This window comes from Papilio polytes, unplaced genomic scaffold (genome assembly GCF_000836215.1).
Source record: "Papilio polytes unplaced genomic scaffold, Ppol_1.0 DF823688.1, whole genome shotgun sequence".
Lineage (NCBI taxonomy): Eukaryota > Metazoa > Arthropoda > Insecta > Lepidoptera > Papilionidae > Papilio > Papilio polytes.
This window is the reverse complement of record NW_013525516.1, coordinates 983544-1007250: the sequence shown is the minus strand read 5'-3', so window position 1 is coordinate 1007250 and position 23707 is coordinate 983544. Positions and strand designations below refer to the sequence as shown.

Below are 23707 nucleotides of genomic sequence, written 5' to 3'. Positions count from 1 at the left end.
AAATGTGCTTCGTAGGCGCGAGTTCTTAGTCGCGTTGAGAAAATATGCAAACTTTTAAATTGTATTTGCATTTCATATGCAAGGAAATATTGGCTCCGTGCTCGCCGACCGCTACAAAGACTCACGACGGATCCTTTGGGGCACCTTTGTTTTAGATTCCATGGTTAAAATATAAAAGTGCATTAATAACTTATTTGATACGGTTTGTTGGTAACACGTCGGTATTAATTTTTAATGTAGATGGAAATATACTTAAGACTAAGTAACAGGCTTTTTATTGTGGATAGAAAAATAAAAAAATAGTTTAGTACATTTAAAATGTACTATGATGTTTATCGAGCTGAGATTTAAGATTCAAAGTTTGCTTTCTAAAAATGTATAAGAAAAGTTAAATTTGACGAAGTCATAAATATATTTTTAAATACTTTACTAATATTATGAAATGATGTTATGATTGTTCTGTTGTGTATTGAAAATTTCATAGACAAAAAGGTTTTTAACAATTAAAAGTAACTATTAGTTCTCGTAGATACCCATTAAGAGACACGAATTTAATTTCACCCTGGACCTTTGTCTTAAGTTTTGACCTTTTGCTGTGCCCTTTCGTTGACCATAAACATTAAGGAACAATGAAAGGGTAGAAGTGACCCCTGAGAAGTACCCTAGGTGAGTTCTTGGGCCCAGTTACCCCCGCCGTCCACAACAACCCCTGTCAAAGGCCACAGTCAACTCCCGAGGGAAATTATTGTCGGGATTTAAAGGGCATAGCTTGTATGTATAAAAAAACTGTGTACAAAACTAATCGAACATTTTTTTCTCTTCGTATCAGGTATTGGTCACGTGACCTCCTATTCAATATTTTCCAGATCCAGATAAAACTGTAAGCATTATTGAATGAATGTGAACAAAGAGTGGAAGGTATATCAAGTAACGTCCAAACAACGAAATATGCGAGTATGTAGTGTGATTGACATTCTTTTATGTTACTAATCGTTAACTTTTATTCTCTACTAGCTTTTGCGCGCGACTCCGTCTGCGTGGAACTAATAAAAACAAAAGGGAGTAGCCTATGTGTTTTTCCAGGCTATCCTCTACATCTGTCAAATTTCATCGAGATCCGTTCAGCCGTTTATGCTACAATCTGTAACACACATCCAACGATCTTTTCGCATTTATGGTTAGTTTAAAAAATATCCAATATTAAAATAGACAAGTGTATAAAATGTATATAAGACTGATATGTGTTTGTTTGCTCAGTATTTTCATGAATCGATTAACACGTTTTTCCTGTTCACTCAATCTTGTTTGTTTGCCGGCTTTCGTAAGGCATTAAGTTGAACATTATTGACTTTGAAGGAATAAATTTGGCAAGCGAGATCAAAGTGAGGTAGAAAGTTCCTAAGGTAGAAAATTCTATAGACTCCTCTCTAAAACTTTCCCTAAATCATTGTCAACTCCAATAAAATGGGAGAAATTAAATAAAAAGCAACCCTTGGAGATAAAAGGTCTAGACATTGACCGCACTTTTGATGGTGTCGTTCTTTTTAAAGTTAGGGGAAAATGACACTTGGACGAATTTAACCTGCCATTGTATTAATTATTCAGGGTGGTGCTTCCGTGTTTTAAGGTGCGTTCGCTGGAGGGTAATTTGTTTAAAAAAATACTCGACAAAAGAATTTAGGGACGTTGCAAGGGATCTTACCGCTTCAGAACTGACGAAAAACCTTTAGTGTAGAATTTTCTTTAAATCACAGTAGTGCATCAAAGGTTAGCATAAATTTAATGAAACCAAATTGATGTTAACTTTTCATTTACGAAACAATCAAAGCAAACCAAAGTTTTAACAAGTATTTTTATGTAAATGTAATTTTTTGTCCATTACTATAGATTTTTCCTTCATTTTCAGTTTCAACGTTTGTTTCGAAAGATTTTGTATTGTTCAAAAAACTCATTTGTGATTAATTTTCGTAGCTCCATAACAGGGTGTGTATACGAAAAAAATATTCGTACACCAATTTCATTTGTAGATACCGAGGGAGGCTTAACGTCCCGCCCGGAATACTTTAACTTTTCAATTGTAACTTTTGATGGGTTTTCGAACGCAATAATAATCGCTGTAGGTATCGCTACGATGGGGTGCGTGAATCAACGAATAGTACAAAAGAATGCCAATTTTTATGCAGAAAATTAAGTTACCGCTTCAACTGTATTATTCACACGACTCCCCTCGAGAGATACAAGTCTTTTGATACAAATTTTTGATGTTAAAATTGCTTACATTTCTTAGCTCGGATAATTTAATGCCGTTTAAATATATTTTAATACAATACATAGGCTCGTTACCGGCGCGGCGTTCGCGCCAACCAGCCGGTAACATTCAATAAATTGTAACGCACATATTTCATGAAAGATAAAACTCATGAATCAGAAGTCCGTATGTGAAAGCGTAAGGAGGTAGCTTCGTTTCCTTAGAAAAAAATTCACTCCACCGAGGCGGGATGCGAGCCGAATTTCCTGTCTGATATGAATCTTCCCCGCTCGCTTTAAGGTGATGTATTTTCCTATTTCTACCCTCTCGGTTACTAACGGCTCTGTTTCTTCTCAACGCAACCTATTTCGTAGGAGGGCCCTTTGTTAAATTGATTTTCAATTTGTTTGAAATGTGGTCCGCGATGCAACGCCCAATAAGGAGGCGGAAAAGCGGAAAATTATTTGATTGAACCGGTACTTGATGAGATTTCAACTGAATTTGGCACATCTCAGTGAAGCTTCGGCGTCGTCTATTATAATTTTCTCCAAGTGTTAATATTTACATAATTTTATATAGCGTTATGTACGAAGTCGACGTATTATTATAGAAATAGTAATAATACACTTTTCTGATTATAAAAATCAACAGAACCGATGTCACCGCTTAATCAATGCGTCCAAAAATTTAGATAAAACACTAAAAAAGAATAGAATTTGAAGAAAACTTAAATCTGGCACTCTCCCTGGAGAGAATAATAAATTTATATTAACTTCTTGAGATGTTACTTTCATTTTATTGTCAAGTGATAGGGATTAATTCGCGTGACTTATAACTGCCATACATTTGATGTACCGGGGGTCTGGGGAGAGTAAAATAAAGCTTCCCCGCGATTATATTAATACACGGAAGGGGGCAGCGGATAAAATGATCCGGGTAGACGCGGTAAGCCGTCTAAGTGGCGTCCTAAAGGTTTAGAAAGGAGACGCTCGGAAGCCCTGAGGCCACAGTTCACCTCGACATTGGTCTTACAGATATATTACTTAGATAACACAATTTAAAGCAAATCTATATTTAATAAATACAAGTTGCTACATATTTAAAAGTGGTTGGTCCCGCAGGACGGTTGAATTTAACATGCCTGATGATTACAATGAATTCAAATTCTATTAAAAAATCTGTAATCTACATTACAAATCAAGATGGTACGATAAAATAACCACTGATTGTAAATAAACGGAACAGATAGAACCTAACAACAGAGATTAAAAAAAAAATGCACGTGATATTGGAGTAAGTGATATAGCTTTTGTGTTCATTTTGTTGTTTAAATTACCATTAGTTAACATAACGCACTTGTTCCTAACTAACCCGTCGTCTTTCGCGATTTAAATGGCAGTCTTCTTAGCGGGACGGAAATCTACATAAGTGTTAATCTTTTATAATGGCCTGTAATCTATAACAAAAGTTGTAACAATGCGATCTCAAAGTGAAAAGGTCGTAAGTTACCTAGATTAATTTCGAATGATATTTGATAGGCCTCCTCTGACAGCACGAGAAGGGGAAGATCTGACAAATGAGTACATTTTCATGTCTTCGAACCGCCTGGGGTTATATTCCGCCCGAATGACATATAGATTAATTTTCGATTGGAAATGCATCTTCTATAAGACGGCGATATTAATTTTGTAGTTGTATTGAAAACTAGCTGTTCCCGTGCGACTTCATCCGCGTAAAATTATGAAAATTTTATCATATTGTTTATGTGTGTCAAATTATCAATTGCAAATGTCAAAATGACATGACATGATGACAAACCATGGCAATCTTACTTCCTTGATCTTGGCAGCAACTTATGGTCTCTTTCCCACATTAGGGTTATAATATATTTACCCCCTAAGTTTAATGGCGTGAAAACATATAGCCTAAAGCGTGACGTAAGTGTAGGGCTTTTTATTAAAAACAAATTATTCAAAAATATGCTGTGATTGCTGACATATTAGGCAACAAAGAAGTGTGTGTTTACGCTTTATTATAATAGTATAGATAGTATAGAAGTATAAATTGTATTTGAATCAGAGCTATGTGTTAGTAGTTAAGAACTCCAATCATAGTTCTTAAATTTAAATTATGAGGAACTAAGCAGAATTGACGAAATGTTAAATAACGATATAAGCTTATAAGTCAAATTGTAAATTGCAATTTGATATTAAATGATTAAAATCTACTGGTTAACAATGAAAGAACCAACTTAATTGTATGTTGGTATTAAGATTGTATTACAAACAGAACATTATAATTTTAATTTCTTTGATGTAACTCATTTTATCTGTTTGTGCGGCGAGCAAACAGATCCAGTGTTAGTGGATATGACGTCAAGGGTTTCATTGTATCTCTGCAGACTTGTAATTTAACATTATAGTCGCGCTCGCCCGCTTCATATTTCTTTTGTCGTTTCGCCGGAACATCTTTATGAATATCTTATTATGAACCTAAATTGAGAAGGAGCTTACCTAGTCCTTATTTGCGTTGTAGCAATTTTTGCTCCGCTTGCTCAGACGTTCGCAAACAAATTTTAATTGGGTTTTTCGTGTCTCGGCAAACTTGTACAGTCCATCGCGAGATGCGAATGAATTTTATGGAAAAATGTTTCATTTTTCGCTTTCAAAGGGTAGCTGGAGCGATCTGTAATCGATTGCGCGGCAATTCAATAAGACGCTTGTATATTTCCTGTTACAAATATTTAATACTGGCTTTTATATCTTTGATATTGAAAGCTGTGGGTAGTTTTTCATTTTATATGCTGTTTAAACCGCGAATAAAGGAGAAATCAAATTAAGTAAAAATTCTTATTGCAAAGAATGTTATTGATGTTTTATTTTTTAATTTTGAAATATGTTGATACATTAAGTGGTAAAAAAGAAACAAGAAAATAGAACTGTTAAAACGAAGAAAATACCTTTCTTAAGACATTATGCTCATGTATTTTTAAATTCAGCATTTATATGGCAACTTCTGTAATCATTGCAAAACGAGAAGTCGTCAAAAGAAATCATTACGAGACGGTTATAAGGCGAGAACATTCTAAACTGCGACAATCAGAGATGGCGCTAATGCAATGAATACACGACTTGTGATAAATCCCCTCAATACATCTTCCGACAAGTACTTTAAAAATACCAGAATTTTCATCGCCATGTGAAATAAAATGTGAAATAAAATTACGTAGAAATGAAACTCTGTGATAAGAAAGGGCCCGACATTATGTTCACGTTATCGTGCGCATCGTATAATTTACTTAATGATTCTTTTAAGATTCTTTCTTAAGTTTATTCTTATGTTATTACATTTAGAGCCCGCGCACAACTTTGACTAACCAATCGCAAAACTATTTCACGGTTAGATTCCTATGACCTTATATGGAGGTACGCACACTACTCGATTTTTATTTGTGAAACTAAACAGTTAAATTGGCTGCGACACAATCGACAAACTCTCAGTTGTGCGATAGTTTAGTCGAAGGTGTGCGCCCGCTCTGAAGCTTTAAATCAAAGCAGAGTATATTACAGAAGAGAATAATTAGTTTCATAAAGAGATGAGCGTTCACACTAAAAACAATAATAATAAAGCACTATGTTTTTCGCCAACAAATTGTCCTTCTGTTCTGTTTAGACACACAGTACGTGGATATAAAGGGTATTTTATTTTCAGATGCAGTCAGTAGATTGAAAAATTGCGAAAAAGTAAAAAATGAATTCGGTAAAGCTTCGTTCGAATCGTCGGTGTTTACCTTGTGGGAGGCAAAGCGCGACATTTGGTCTACTCAGGCGCCCCATGTATCCCTCGGGGCATTTCCGCCCCACTCATTATCCCGATAGTTATTACTGTCATTTTTCAACTCGTTATTTACTCTGAGCAGAGCTGATACGGTGTTGTGCAAAGCCCTTTTGAGATTTTGGTAAAGTATCTTAAAGGGAGATGAGGAATTTAAGAGGCTTAATGTGACATTGGATTAATTCTTAGAGTAGAATTCCATATTGGGATATACTAATCAAAGTTTTGTCGAATACAATGAAAGGTTGGACGAAATATATTCTTACCTTTTTATCAGTGGAAACCTGCACTAAGAAAGCCATAAAAGTATTTAAAACATAAATCGACGGCATTTTCGCAAATCATTTACATCAATCCCCTTTCATAATTTGTTTTTAAAAAAGTAATTTAAGTTTTAAGCGGCGTCAGTCTTGAATTACGTTTTGACAATGATCTATTATAACACATTATGCGCAAAGATAAAGGCAATATTACAGTGCCTGTCCAAATAAAAATCTCAATTAATGAATTTCTATAAAGCCTTAATAGTTACATATCATATTTTGATCATTAAAAACATGTGATACTCAAAGAAGGTGTTTAGCATGTTACACATTGTTTGAAGTTATTTCCACCTTAAAATCGATGCTTTCATCGTACATGCACGACCAATTTATAAATTTATACGTTCGTGACAGCAAATACTGGAAAACTAGACGTGTCTAGACGTTGAGGCATAAATAAGCAATGATTACCAGTTACAAGTGCCATATTAAGTCCGCCCTATGCAACACGATAGGGCGAGCATTCATAAAAGGCAAGCATAATGGATTCGCGGCCACTCACAAATAGGTTTGTAAATATTTTATGAGATCTGTGTGGACTGGTGGGTAAGTGATTGACGGCTGAGCGGTCCCTTGAGTCCTGCAATGCCCATCCTTGATGTCTACTGAATTATGGTGCATTGTTTAAATTTACTCATCTTAATGGATTACTCGATAACCACACGATGAGTCATACAAGCCATTGTTTTCAAAATTTTACGTTAAATCGTGAAGATGTATTTTACATAATTTCGATTTTACATATTTTATTACATTCTAAACAGTTTCCATACATTTAAACTATGTTAAAAACATTAGGTTCATTTAATTACACGAATAAACCGACCGTTGTTCCATAGCTCAACTACGAGCGAAACGTTAACTAGTTTGTACTTTCAAAGCGGTGGCGAAATGAACACACCTGTATATATGTTTTGCATTACACGTCGGTGCCCGAAAACTGCACGAAATTAATCAACGTTTAATTCTAGACCGCGGAGTAGAGAAAGCCTTGCGAGTTGCGAGGCGCAGTCGAGGGAATTCAGCAAAATTAACCGACAGCATTCGCCCGGCCCAAACTCGACCGCGCTACAAAATATGCAAATGGCGAAGCGACTCATTTGACGAATTTTAATAGATATTTAACTGTGTTCGTTATGAAGTTTGAACTAACTCCATCGGACATGCGGCTTACCGCCCACGTAGCTGCATACTTAATAAGACTCACCTACATACATTATGTTGCAAATAAATTTAATTCGGATAATGTGGAAGATTTATTTAAATAGCAGTTGTTTTCTGTAGACTTGGTATGAGTAGTATTTATAAAGTTTGATAAGAAGTGTATTTTAATTAAAAAAACAAATAAAAAATGAGAAAAAAATATTAAAGATTTCTAAATATAAAGTTCAAGTACGAGAAATTTTTGTAGGGCTTTTCAGGAGGTATAAAAAATAATGCAAACAACCATTCTTTGAAGCTTCGCTGTTTATTTTTATTTTATCACAAGGAAGTGGATCTCGGTTGATGACAAGACAGGCTCGCGTTGATTTAGATTTACGAGATATGTAAATAGGAATAAACCTCCTTGAAATATTATTCTAACAATTTGGGTTAATTGAATTTTTGTTCGTTAAGTCCAATGTGAAATACACCTAACGCTTAATTACTTGCGAGGGTTTGTTAATTTATAACGTCAGACGGACTTGGCGTATTCGACGGCCGTGGCGGAGGATAACATCGGAACTCCCTCAAGATTAATTTGGCGAGGTACTCGCGAACTTTAACTCGTTTGCTTCTGACCGAATTCCCAACCGGCCGGCCTCACAGTTTAGAATTAAATTTAATGAAATTTTCAGAGAATCACCGATCGAAATTCGCCAGTGCCGTAGGGCGCCAGTCGGACACACGAGCGGATAGTTGTGACGCAAACTTTACCAGATAATGTCTCCTATGCCTTACACGTTAAATGTCATCGGCATAGTTTCCTGTTGAAGAACGTAAGTGGACGAAGCTGCGGTCAGTTAAGCCCGAAAACTTTCGGGTCTGTGCCGTATATGCTCAAGAATAGCTACGTAACATCGTCACTTTAATGCTGAAGTTGCTTAACCTTTAATGTGATTAGTGCGAAGAGAGAGGGGCTGCTAAATTAAAAAATGGACGCCATTTTGCCCGAAATGCTCAGAAGCCCCACAAAAACTTTCGGTTATATTTTCGGGGGTAGACGGAATGAAGCCGTATTAGTTAGATACGAAGCATAAATACTCCGCAATGTACACACCTTTGTGATGATATTACAAAATGAATCACATTCAGTTCAAGTGTTCATTTTGTTTTAAATTGTAAAATGTGTCAGCAGAATTTATCAAAATGGATTTGATACAAGAGAAGCCATTTAAGGAGACCCTAAAAAAGGGAATATTAATATAATTATGATGGAATTTTCTTTCCTAATATTGTTTTTTTTTTGCTATTGCTCAGTTTTGTTTGCGAAGGTTACAAGTGTTTGACGGTTAGATGTATACAATTAACAAAACTGGGATTTATTCACTTTTTTATAAATACGAATACGATAAGTATCTTTTTTACGAAATAAAGATTGTGCGATATTCTGTATTAGTTTGTGGGATGAAATCCAAAAAATTAACTGTTTAGACGAGTGGGTAGTTCACAGCGAGTCAAGAACTCGGGGTCAATTCGGGGGTCCGTTTAAGTGTCACCGAGGTGATCGAAGAGGGAAATTAAAAATTGAAAAACCTGCCGCCATGATGGTTGGCGTTAATGGCTGTACATAATAAATAAAGCGGACCGCTTGTAGGCTTATGTGCGTGTCGAGTGGGGGGTGTGGCCGGGCCCCACGAATGGTCTCTCCCGGCGACATCCGAGACGACCGGGCCCTTTGGAGAGCTGCCTCGGCCTTCATATTGCCCTGCCCGAGCCCTGAGAGCTGCTTCACTTTCAAAAAGCTTGCTTCGACACTGTTATGGACAACCTTGAGCCTTTTACAGACCCTAAAGCACTTGACTTGTAAACATTCAGTATGTTTTAAATTACGTCTTAACATCAAAGTGAGAATTAAATAAATGTAGCAGGAAAAGTTACTCTGCTAAGAATAGAAGTTCAAACTATCCTCATGAATAATCAATAAAACAGTTAGAAATTCCATTTAATATCTCCGGATATATTATTTGAATACTTAAATAAAAAAGTTTAAACGTTTAGATGTATTACTAATTGATTCATTAATGGAAGCTAAGAAAAATTACTACAAAGTACGGGAAATTTTACCCAACCATTGGCCGATCGTCGAAGTGATTTCGAATCGTTCAACAAAACAACTTAACAAACCCTTTTATCGAAGGGTCGCCATCTTGTTTTTCCTGTTCCTCCCGTCAGTGTGACGTCTGACAGGCAGCCATTTTTAAAAACTGGAGTGCGGCTTCCTTCCGCATCGGTGGGCCGTCATGAGAACTATCGTGGCGGCGACACCCCTTCTCTTTACATACATTGCATTCATTGTTTTAGCAATATGGCGGTACATACGAGGAACTTTTGTTGTTTGACGGGCCGCGATATGAAATCCGACCGGCGTGACAGCTGGCCCAACGAATAAACGTACGACGTCAAAAGTTTCCTTTTGCAATTTACAAACACCCTTTTTTGATGAAACTGTAAGGAGTCCACATCCAACGATATATCAACTAAATTTTAAATTTAATTCTATAACGTTCTCAACAAGCACAAAAATATGTATCAAAACCTATTAGTGTCATATTTTTTTCATTAAATCATTGTACAAAATATTTGTACGCAAAAATGTAAGCAACGACTCCACGGCATTTCGTTGTCGGGCCGGGAATTAAAAAGAAAACGTTTGGTATTACCATTATATTCCAATTACATTCCATTTGGGACGTGACGTCACATAATTTACCCACCTTTGGCATTCTCGGCGTAAGAGGCCGCGGCAAAACGGTGCCGGCGCGAAATCTGTCATTCGCTTCCACTCAGTAGTTACACCCTTCACTCCCCCGGTACTTATTGTTTTAATTGTTGCCTCTGAGAGGTGGGAGGTGCCGAAGCTCAAAGGACTTTTACCATGGCCGCTACTGTTTTATATTCTGTTGTGTAATAAAAAGACGACTTTTAAAATTTTGAATATTACTAACTGTTAACGAAGTTTCTTTTTGTACAAACAGCAAGAATTTCCCTTAATTAAAAGTGTCTGTTGAGAGCATATTTAAAATTGATTTTGTTTTATCTATCGGCATAATATTATAGTAACATTGACTTTGGCCTGAATAAGGGTCACAGACGCAATAAGGTTTATGTAAATAAATCGGTTGTAATTACAGCTTTACAATCGGGACAGCGAGTAACAAAATCAAACGGGCGGCGCGCGGGTACAATAACAAGGGGACGTTAGAAAAACAACTTTAGGTCAAGATTCCTCTGAGGGACTAAAGTGGAAATGTAAACACTTTTTTCAACTAATACTGTTGGTAGACGTAATAAAATCACTTTTAGTATAACGGTGTATTTGAAACTAAGAGATTTTAATTTTAATGTTGAGTTTTTCTCAACGCACTAATGTTTTAAATCACTATATGATTTTTCTACTGATATCATAACAGACTTGAAAATGACAAAATAATGCTTACCGAGGTAGATTAAAGTCAATCTATTTCCTTAGTAGCTGCTTCCTTTGTTTAACTCGATAATGTTTTAACAACCACATTTATATGTTTTAACAACCATGTAGGTGTAAAAATACAGCAATGAATTCTTTAAAGGCATAAATCAAGGGATATTTGGAGACAAATATCAAGTAGAGTGAATCGATAGTGAGGCGAAGTTAAATCCTTGTCTTCCGACCCCTCTTAAAGCAGTCTTTTACATTCTACCCTCGATTGAAAATAATATCGGGATTGAAAGAGGCTTTGCAACAAAAAAATAAAGCATTGCAAATATTTAATGTAGTTACATTAAAAGGTACGTGCATTAAAGCCTATCGCATGGCTTTGTCCATAGAAAATATTGAAATTAAATATAACTAACTAGCCGTTTATAATACTTCATCCCCGTGAAAGTAAAAAGTAAAAAATGCTTGTTACTCACAGATAAATTACCTTTCTAATAGTGAAAGATTTTTTAAAATCAGCCCAGTAGTTTTACGTGAATCAAATACATACAAAAATATTTCGTCTATAATATTAGTATAAATTTCTTCACAATCTCATTAAAATTATTGTATGTGTGTGTTGTGTGAAATAAATTTGTAGGTAGTCCTAATGAAATTAATATATTTACAACTAATTTTCAAAGTTAATATGAAAGTCACTTAAATCCAGAGTCGTATTTAGTAATTGAATATCAAGAAAACTCCCTCGTTTGATTTAAAAGTTAACATTTTGAAATTGATTGCATCACTACGAAGAACATATTGCTTGTAAACAAAATCAAATTACTGATACCCGGGAGCTGCGGCAAATCGGATTTAAAGAAATCCACTCTACAAACAGTAGCATAAGAGTTATTTTATGTTTTCCTTTTAATATAGAAAACTAAAGTAGCTAATCAAAGGCAAAGGAGGATAAACAAACGCGATGTTGCTTCGCGCAATCACGCCGGCACCGCGCTCTGTTTGTTTGGTTCTCTTTTAGCGAAAATAGATTGCTTGTCAATACACAGGTCAAACAACACAACAAGGGCTACTGCAAACTCACAACCTATTTATTGATTATAGTTCTGTCTTGTTGTTACCTTTGTCGCCTGTCTTAATCCAGTTTATCTTTCAAATAAACTTGTTATTTTATAAAAATGCTTTCTCCAACGGGGCATTTCTATTTCTATATACTTTGTTTTTTTTTTTTTAAAAAAAAACAATGTGTAAGTCAAAACAATTACTGTTCAATGACAATTAAAGTTGATGTTATTTTTAATTACACTGGCATGTGAAAATCCTTAAGTTTATATATTTAGTCCAACATATAGATAAAACACATGTAGTTTTCCAGTGGGAGAGTAACAAGTTAGAGCAAAAAGTCTCCAGTCCGTTGCACCCACAACTTTTAGTTTAAAACTTAACTCGGCGCTCCATAAATAAACCTTCGGTTTTGCCTTGGGATAGCCGGCGATTTCGAATTTCGAATTGGAAGTGGAAGTGTTAAGTCGCATAAATTACAGTTGCCGAGGATCGCAGTCAGAAAAACAAGAGAGGAGCAGCACTTAGGAGTTTGACTAATCGCCAGTCGGCGATGACAGTTTGACAAAAAGGAGAATTCGGCTATGGATTATTCAAACTAAAGATTGTTACTTCAAAAAATACCAGTTAAACATTTATTTATTAAATGTTTTTTTTTTTTTTTATCACAAACCTTAAACACTTTAAGAAAGTTTTGTGAATTTTATCTGTAATAGATTTGAACAGTTTATTTTACTAAGCATACAAGTAGGTAAAATACCAACAAAATATTGCAGCGAAAGGTTTAATTGTTATAATGTGATAAATATAACTTGCGTGTAATAGCATTGAGCCGGATAAGTATTTAACAAATCCGCGAAGCAACAGATCTTGTAATGATCTAACTTAAGCGTCGCGGCTCGGTCGGCGTGATCTAAGACACCCACTTCACACCCCCCTAGTTACGGCGCGGTCCTGTCGTATATCTCCCAACACGGCCAGTTCATTTGCTTCACGCCTCATACCCGCAAATAAATCACCAACCCCCCACATACACTTTCGGAGCCGAGTGAAAACTCTTGTAGCATTTTTCCGAATTAAGTTTTTAGTCACGTCCCAACTTCTCTTAGGAATATTTATTTTTCTATCAGACCTTCAGTCGATTAATATTAACTTGACTTATGATTTTTGCTATATTCAGTGATGTATTGAATTATCCTGCGCGTGGGATGACGAATGTACCAAAACGAATATAATTGATTTTTACCATTAAATTGCAATAGTATAACGTGGTCAAGGTATACAATAACGTAAACAAAATCCTCATTTCAAAGACTGCATATGTTCGGTACAGAACGTACGGGTTCGCCGCATTCGGTGGCGAACCCGTACGTTAAACGTTAAACCCGGTTACGTGAAAGTAACTGGGCTTATTTTTATTTCTCCCGCACGGGCGGGTAGATGGAAAATCCCTCTCCAGTGCAGACGGGCGCGGGGCCTGCGGAGAGGTGTGCGGAAAAAGTCGTCATCAAGCAGCCAAGTGAGTTGGTCGGGTTCCGTGTGCCAATTGGTAAGTAAATGTGGTTGCTTGTATGACAACGCGAAGACACAACGGGCGTGTCAATTTCGGTAAGCTAACGGGGTCGCTCAAATTCGGTTTCGCGTTTGAAATCAGTTCGGTGCATACGGGTGCATTTTGGGGCAGCATCGCTGGTACTGACCAGACCAGGCACCTGCAGGAGGTGAAACGATTATCAAGCTAGTAACCACATTCTCCCTAGCTTACAATATTATGCCCTCCGGTGAATTCGTAGTTATAAGATAGGTTACGCCGCGGGACCCGAACCCGTTTGTACGGCACAGCATATATGTCGGTAAGACAGATAGTATAGTCATTCTAGGCACAATTATTTTCTCTTGTTAAAAAGTTATATTTACACACAATAAAGTAGAGGACTAACGACGGGATCTGTAAGTCGGTCTACACACGCTCTCACCGCAGCCCGGCAACTTTCTTTGTTGCTCCGCTCAACTATTGTTTGGAGTTAAACTTGCTCGGATGCCGAATGGACAGCACTGACTCTGTGAGAAATTGTTTTGTGTTAGTTTGGAAAGGAAAACATTTTGCTAGCAGCTTAGCCAAAACGCTCCGTACGAACCGTGACTCGCCCTGTTAATATTTTATGAGATAATGTGAGTTTAATTGTTCAGAATAAACACAGCTTATTTTACTATTTGTATAAGCAATGTGCACATTTTCGAAATGTACTGTTAAATTTGTTTTGTATGTTTGAACGAATTTATAATGAAAAATAGTTACTCGTATTTTAACTCGATTGAATAAACAAGAATACTGATTGCAATATAAAAAAACTTTCTACAGTGACATAATGTTATAGAAGAAGTGTAATAATAATGTTTTACATGATTTATTAAATAACGATATTGAATGAAATCAAATACTAATATAACTTTGGTACATCGAAACAAAAATAATTCCATGAATACTGTATTCTGTTTCGAGAACAAGTATCGATCAAAGGCCTCTAATAAATAGACCGAAAAATATATTTCTTATTCAGTTCATTCAATAAGAAGGAATGTCGAGTAATGGAAAGGTAAAAGAAATAGGTATATCAATAAACTTGAGACGTATAACTATGCGTATAGGAAAAACTGATATACCTACCAAGGTAACAAGTTATTGATCATATTTTATTTTTATTTGTAAATGTAACGTATACTGGAGTAATTTGATGGTACTAAACAGACAAATTTTAGGAAATTTACATAACACACAGAGAAAAACTACGTATGCCAAAAACAGCGTTTTACATTCGCATGTGAATTCTTTAGTTAAAATAAATTAATAATGTTAGACATTTCAAATAAGGTAAAGATTCTCTGAAATTATTTTCTTGTCACTATATTTCAATAGTATATCAGTCTAACCACGTAAGTCTCGTTTCTAAAAGATAACTTTTTATATTTAATTCATAGCCAGATTTTAAATCGATTTTATTAAACGTTCTTTAAATTAATAAATTCATATTTCGCTACCAACATTTTGAGATATATGCAAAATTAACGTTTCGGTTAGCGTATTGAATAAAACAAGTAAAGAAGCTTACAAATTAAATTGGAAATAAATCAAATTTTAAGAGGATTATGTTGAATTTAAAACTTTGTTTCTAATAACGTGCATATATTACAACGAGCAGACGCGACGGCACATCTGAGCCCCGGCGGGAACACGCAACTTTTTACATTGTTCTGCGATATTTTAAATGCATAAATTAACTTTGAAATTGTTGAAAATTAGCGAACGTAGAAGTTAAAGTTTCACTAGGGGTGTATTCTTATGCAAATAAGACAATGACTTCGCTAGATCGCTACTTTTAAAAGTATTCGAAATTCGCCGACGGTATCCGACCATCATAAAAATGTTTTGTTTGGCCTAAACGTTCCAAGTGGCTGCTTAGTGAAGTTTTCCACGAGTCATTGTTTTCAATGTGCCAACGCTAGTAATGGAAATATTTTCGTAAGCTCAATAAGAAATCCGTGACTTTCATAAATTCTTTAGAATGAAAAGTCAAGACTTAATCAGAGTTATTAAAATATCTATGAAATCGCATTTTGTTTTGTATTTCCTTGATAATGTACTTCTTATACTTGTTTGTATTGTAAGTTTGTCTATAACGAGTTTAAAAATTGATTGAAGAGTACCTTTCGCCCGTGAGCAGACTACATCTTTCCTAAAATTCATCGTGATCCGTTCAGCAGTTTTGGCTACAAAGTCTAACAAACCATCTATCCAATCTTTCGCATTATAAGATTAGTAAGATGTTAAAATTCGCCTTTACAGTTTCACTTGTAAATAACCCAAAGATGAAAATGTAAGAAGAAAATTAAACATTTACATTTTAGTAATTATAAAGAGCCTACAGACGGATCTCGATTTATATGGCGGTCTGGAAAAACAATCATTCAAGTAGGCTGTTCATATTGAATATTAATCGCTATTCCCACTGAAGAATGGAAATAATCCGAAAGGCAAGTTGGGTGGAGGAAATAAATTTGTAATTCAAAGTTAGAAATTCAATTCTTGTGTCGGGGATAAGTAAACACACTTATGTACTTATCGAAAATGGTGTCCTAAAGTAAGAATGACATAAATACTTTTTATCTTCATATATATAGTTTATTTATATTATGTTAATAAAAAAAATATTAACTTTACCAATTGGAATGTTATAATTTTGCGGCAATAAGGTCTAGGCTTATATTCCACAATTTATTAGACTTGCAAATTCGTAGCTGATCTCCCCTTCTATGAAATATAACAGTGGTCGATACGACCTGCCCGCAACCGGCGGGGCACAGTATAACACCCCTATTTTAGCTCTAATTAAAAAGCCATCAAAGAGTTTTCAGTCATTAATCATGAAACTGTTAGCGGTGAATGCCGACTTCCCTCCGACTCGAGTTAAAAAGGAGGATTTAGAAATTAACAAAATACCTAAAATATTCAAGGCTAGCGGAGTGGCAATCCTCTTGTAAAAACAAAGATTTTGCGGCCTTAAGCCGAACGAAATTTAAGTTGTTTCTAGCGATTTTGAGGATTGAGAACCCTTCTTTTTTTAAATACCACAGAATAATGCCGGCGATATTTTTAAGCCTCGTAATTGACTGCAGTGGTTATACTTTCTTTTTTTTTCTTTCTTTCTTTTCCTTTGAAATGGCCGAGCCGGGAAAATTGTATTTACATTTAAATATCCGAGTCCGAGGATAAAACGAAAATCGTTAATAAAAGTGGATTAAAAGGGATAAATAGAACTGATAGACTCTCGTATTTATATTGTACAAAAAAACAACATTTTCCATTATTGTATTTCAAGCAAATAGACGTGGGACTGGAAGTTTTACTCTGATACAAGTTTTGATGTAATGAAGCCTTTGTACATTTTAACAGGTAGTCCTAGCTACTACCTATGTTCGCGCAGTCACGATTTATTCGAGACCTAGCTATTCCCGTGTGACTTCATCCGCATGAAATTATAAATATTTTATTATTTACATTTGTAAACTATCAAAATTTAAATGCATAAATGACAACCTTGCTCCCTTGATGTTGGCAGCTTGTAGTCTATGATCCCTTTCGCACATGAAGGTTTTTACCAAATTATTTATCCCCTAAGTTTAATAACGTGAAAATATCTAGCCTAAAGCGTGTCGTAAGTGCGGGACTTTTTATTAAAGACGGAATTATTCAAAAATATGCTGTGATTGCTGACATTATACTCCACACAGTAGTGTGTGTTTACGCTTTTTTATATTAGTATAAATATTTGTATACGAAGTTGATATAAAGTTAAAAACCATAGTAAAACTAATGCTTTGTTTCTGAATGAACTCAATTCCTACTATCCGAAAACAATAGGCCATGAATAGTAATGGCTTCATTACGGTCTACAGATTTGAGTGTGATAAACGAAGAGCCCGCTTGTCAAACGCACTCGTGTTAATTCCACGATGCTTACTCGATGTCGACGTCGATGCGATAATCTAAACAATTGACGGCTGTCCGTGAGCATTGAATAACGCTTCACTGTTAACTAGCGTGTATCCACAAATCCACTAAAATCACTAAAGTATAGTAATTCAAACATGTGTACGAAGAAATAATAGTCGACAGACTATGGGCTGTGATTACTTTTTAGAAATACCAAGCGTTAACAAGCTTCTAGTACTCGTCTAGTAAAAAAATGCGAACTAAACCGTAACAGTTTATTGAGTAAAAGGCTTGACATTCTTTTGTATGATAGGTTTGCTACAACAAGGCTACAGTATAGTAAGAATTTAGTGACACTCTGTTTAAATAGGCTCAGGGGCGCTAGTCATACTAATATTATGAAGAGGAAAACTTTGTTTGTTTGATTGTAATGAAATAACTCAAAAACTACTGGGCCGATTTCACAAATTCTTTCACCATTAAAAAGCTACATTGTCTGTGACTAACATAGGCTATGTTTGATATTACTTTTTAAATTCACGCGGACGAAAGCTAGTGAGCTATAATTTATTTTGACATATGCCTACCGAGTCAGATAACTGGTATGTCTATACCAAGAAAATATGAAACGTTTTGGATTTGTTTTTTCGAAAATCGAAGCTTTTCAATTAACCAATCCGATGACAGGACAGGCTAGACGTTTGTTTCGGACACCGGTCTGATTTCACAGTAGTGGCCACTAGAGTGGGACGTTGGACGTGTGAACATTGCCATGTGGTATCGAGGACACTTCATCGTCCACTCGATAAACGATTCGGCGTCACGATCGGTCTCCATCAAGCCCTATGATCTGGGAAACAATGACCTCTTCATTATATCACTATTAAATCCACGTCCAATATATTGTTATGCCTATAATAACCTACTTAGTACCTTAATTAGCCGGCTTTGTTTCATAAACAGTACGTGTTAAGGTTGCGTTATATGGTAAATATGAAAATTAATAATATACGAGCTATTTATGTCATAGTGTGTATGCAGAGAAGTCACTTTCTCAAGCAATTCTCAAAATTTTAAAATAGATTTCATATAGTAGAAGTCCGATTTTCTTAAAGGTCTTGATTTTGAAGATGGCAATGAAAAAATGGTCGGATTAGAAGTATTAAAAATGTTGGAAATGCAAATATTTTTAAATAAAATAAAAAAAAAATATGTTATCCACATACTACTTAATAAATTTAATTAACGATTAATGTTACGTTCTTGATATACCCGTTATGAAAGTAATATTAATTTCTGTTTGATAAATTATTTTTTAAGCATTGAGTCGTTTATGGATGGCTTAGGAAGCATATTGTAAGTATACAATAGGCAATAAAACTCACAAAACCAATCCAATAGCGCAGTTTATAGTTATTGTAGCGTGATCCCGAGCCAATTACGTTAGTTTGGGGGAACAAAGTAAAAAAAAGAATAACAATAAAGTAATATAATTTGGGCCCAACGGCGGGCATAGTCGTTACCTATTTGTTTGGGGGACTGCTCTAATTTGATGAAGGAACGGGATTCATTTCCATCATTATTCCATAGAGTTATGACTTCGGTCGAAATTAAATTTATAATGGGCCAAATATTAAATTGCAAATTTAATATTAAATTCATTCCGTAATAAAATTATTTAAGTAATATAATTCTTTACGTCCGCGTTTTTATTTTAAAATTGGATAATGGAAAAGTGCGTTCTGTAGAAGAAATCGGTACCATGGTGTAATGGCGGTGCAACATCTTTGACATGTACGTTACTTCCCTATGACATCTGTCAATGTCAATCATAAATCTTACGACTAAGTGCGCCACTACTGGCTGGAATCGGTAGGCTGAGTATCGATGTGGAATAAAGTTTTTACTCACGTTATTGACGGAAAGTACTGAGTAATTTTTACCTAGAATTTTTAACAATGTTGATACTCAAAGTAAAACCTGACAAGAATTCGTATCGTCTGTCGGAACACTTGAGTATAGAAGTGTACACGACAAGAACTCCAACAGTTTTCGACCCGCGGCCTGCGGCGTACACCTGCTAAAGGCAGTCTATAATTAATTCTCAGATAGACAGGTACCTTGTGTTTATTTTGTTATCCCACTGATTGGACGATTTGTATATAAACTCCAAAATTAGAAACTTTGTAAATTAGTTTTGTATTCAATATTTAGACGTGTATAATATTTTAAAAGTACGTCGCTTCGCTTGAAATATTGTCTACTAGCTATTGCTCGCGACTTCGCCCGCGCGAAATTAAAAATCATAAGAAGCCTATTTTACTCACTGATAACGTAGCTTTTAAATAGTGAAACAATTTTTAAAGCGGCGCATAGTTTTTTGAGGTCTTTCAATACCTTCAAAAATACAAATCTTTCCTCTTTATAATATATATAAAAAAAAACACAAGTGAGTAGCCTATGTGTTCTTCCAGACTATCCTCTACATCTATGCGAAATTTCATCATGATCCGTTTAGCCGTTTAGGCTACAAACTCTCACTAACATCCATCCATCCATTCAAACTTTCACATTTATAATATTAGTAAGATTTCTTTTAATGAAATACAATTGTTTTGAAAAATTTACTTTGAGTTATCTCATATTTTATTAATATAACTATATATTTTATAATTAAATCGTTTGTTAGTTTTCGATAAAATTTATGGATAGGAATTAACACTAATCGAGTTATCAACTTAACTATTGGTTTACGTTAAATACCGAGATAAAATTGAATGCCCCCTGTTGAGTTAAAATAGGATTCCGAAACATGTCAATATCAAGTAAATGCCTTTTACAGGTCCGTGTGTCGCATATCGTTAAAGTGAATACAACCATCGTAAAGTTTCCTTTTACAATGTCATTAGGGAAATTGGCGCCGTTAATTTATAAAGCCCCCTTAACTGTTCCGCTATCGACGAATTTAAATCGGTAATCCCGCGGTTTGTTTTATGGTTGATAACAGACGATTTATTCCGGAGAATACGTACGGTCGTAAATGTACGTTTAAAATTATTCATGGACTACGTTTATTGAATTTAATAATTTAGTGGGCAGTATATTGTATGGCGATGGCGCGGTTCTAAATGCTTCGTTAATAAGTCGCGTGTCTTGATGTATACTTATTTACTGCAACTGCAAATGGATGTATCTTTTATCGGATTAAAAAAAATGTTCAATATGGACTTGGTTTTTCAAGGAAAGATACACGCGAATTATTTAGATTCGTTTTGTATTCAGAAAGAAGTTTTGTTAAGATTTTAAGCAAAGCTATTAGAAATTAACCGTAAAAGTTACTTTACTTCTGATCAAGTTTTCGTATATTTTTATATTTGAAAATATAAAACTTGAAACATTTAAATATGCAAGTAAATAAGATAGTTTAAAATTTAAAAGTACTAAAAATGCAAGGCGTGGAGCGAAACGACATTTCAGAACGAGTTTATAGAAGATTTTTATCTATCAATTTCCTTCATGAAAACTTTCTAAAAGTATTTTTACAGTGTAGTAGGATTTCTAGTCTCAACATATGAAACATTTTCATGGATGAAGTGTTCGGGTATTTAGCGTAATAGAGAATATTAAATTGTTTTTGGTAAAAATAAAAAATATAGGTATTATAACATCTCTACGATTTAATTATCTTTGAAATAACCATTTTTGCTTTGCAAACTGTTTGCCGTTTCAACTCAATAAAAATCTATTAAGCCCGCTACAGACGATCACCGACACTTTTAACTAAACTCTCCAGTTTCAGAAAAGTACAAGAATTTTCTATGTTCACATTTCGATATATCATGGCTTTAATTCAGAAAAAGTTTCCGTGTGTCCTATTCAATCGGTTTGTTGTTTTGACATGAAGTGTCAATAATGGCGCGAGATGCGAGAGTATAGAGTTACAGAACAAAACAAACTAAAGGCGTATAAGTGCGAAAACAAAAGAACGCCGCTCCAACACGGATCCGATTACCTTTGACAAGCGCGGACTGCATTCGAAACGGCCGAATGTACTTATTGATTGAAGCGCACTCCTTTATTTGGGGGTGAATTTTTTAAGATTCCTTTTCTAACCACACATTTTTTGCGATATTCGATGAAAAAATTTTATTACAAAACTAATTGATTTACAGATATTCGTGTATAATACTTTGGTCTTGATTTAGGTTCAGAACACATTAAGAGCGGGCGCACAACTTTGAAAAAACTATCGCACAACTGTTCGGTTGTTTTACAGCCCATTTAACTGTTTAGTTGCAGAACGAAAAATTGAGTATTAAAGCGAGACTAAATAGTTATGCGATGATTTAGTGTCAGATGTACGCACGCTCTTAATATCTTACTTGTCTATTCTTACTATGAAAGTAAATATTAAAAGTCGTTTTCTATGTAAAACACAATAACAACATTGTTTCACCGAGAATAGACAGAGTAATATAACCAACTAAAATAAGTGACAGCACAAAATAGCGCTTGAGTTAATTGAAAATAGTTTGAAACTAATTTCAATTAGAACTGAGTGAAGCAATAATTTAGATTTAAAAAGCAAAGCCCAATAGCAACTTCAAATATCGAGAACAAAGCTTAATTAATACTAGGTGCCTAGATGTTGGTAAGTAATTAAACTTACTCTATTATTCACAAACGAAATTTGACAGGAATGTCCGATGCAAATGTAATTTGATGGAAAACTCACAGGCTTTGAATGAAGGGTTGTGAAGATTACTTGCAAAATTAATTATTTTAATCTTCAAACTTAAGTATTTCTTGAGGCTATAAATCAACCAAACTAACATCAGAAAGTAATTTCACAAACTTATAAATAGTTAAACAAAGACCAGCAACTTTTGAGTCTTCGTATTTAACAACTAGATTTCAACCGCGACTTTGTCTGCGCGGAATTTAAAAAATAACTTAATAAGTATCTCATGTGTTCTTCCAGATAATGGTGTACTTCCATGCCAAATTTCGTCAAAATTCGGTAAGCCCTTTTCGAGATACGTTTAACATCCATCCAAACTTTCGTGTTCATAATATTAGTATGATATTTGCAACACATTTCTTAGTATTAAGAAAATATTGCTACTAATTTTAACATTTCCTACTTCTATAGCAATAACTAACTAATCTTTAGTAAGAATAACTGTTATAAAATTTATTTATATACGATAATAAATCTCCAGTTTACACTTAGGAACATGGTATGCAAATTTTACTTTAAGACTATTTAGAAATATATCTAACATAAAATAATGTTGATGTTTGAACCAGCATTAAACAGTCGACCGTAACGTTTACGTTCTTTTTACTGCCGCATTCTGTCAGCACACACTGTCTCCCAAACTTAAATCAGCTTTACCGCGTTCATTCCGACATCGTAAAGCGTAGCTTAAATTTGGAAATAAACTGCGCATATAAATATAGTCAACTCAAACGAAATGCTCAAGGTACTAAATTCTTTACAACGTGGTAATGTTTTTCTAAGCTCTGTCAAGGTTGTATAATATTCCGCGGCTAATATTCAAGTTTTATGCATAGATGCCTTCCGGTGTAGAGTTACGAGGTCCATAAAGATGATATAAGCGATAAAAGCTGTACTATGTTGAACGGAGCTTAATGAACTTTCCTTTTAAATTATTCTGTTGTACTTTAACGGTTTAATCAATTTTAAAATTAAAAGTTGCCCAAAATTAAACTCGTGAAAGTCATTATTGTTTGAAGATGCAATTTTGTAGCTTAAAATAAAATTGCTTTATTTTTAAAGTTTGTGTAATAATTGTAATGTATTTGCGAGTTAAAAATTAAATGAAACATACTTTCATGTTTAAACTTTTAATGTTTTTGTTAAATCTCAGAAAAATACATAAAATACGGCAAGTCAATGAGACTCAAAGGCGTATATAAAAGTAGAGAAAAGCTCGTGTGCGTTTAAGGCAAACGATTGCGTAAAACTTTGTTTTCCTGTTTGCTAATTCGAAGCTTTTAACGTTTATGTTAATTTGTAGAAACTATGCGTTTATTTCTAATTTTGGTTTTCGTCGCATTGCTTATTTTCACTTAAAAGCTCTGTAATTTTATTCTTTGACGAG

General features: G+C 34.7%; 1 protein-coding gene across 1 annotated transcript in view; it reads right to left on the bottom strand.

Moving 5' to 3' along the window:
• The window catches only part of LOC106104401 (semaphorin-2A), a 92869-nt gene that overhangs the window by 55625 nt on the left and 13537 nt on the right, over positions 1 to 23707 (bottom strand). The window lies entirely within an intron of this gene.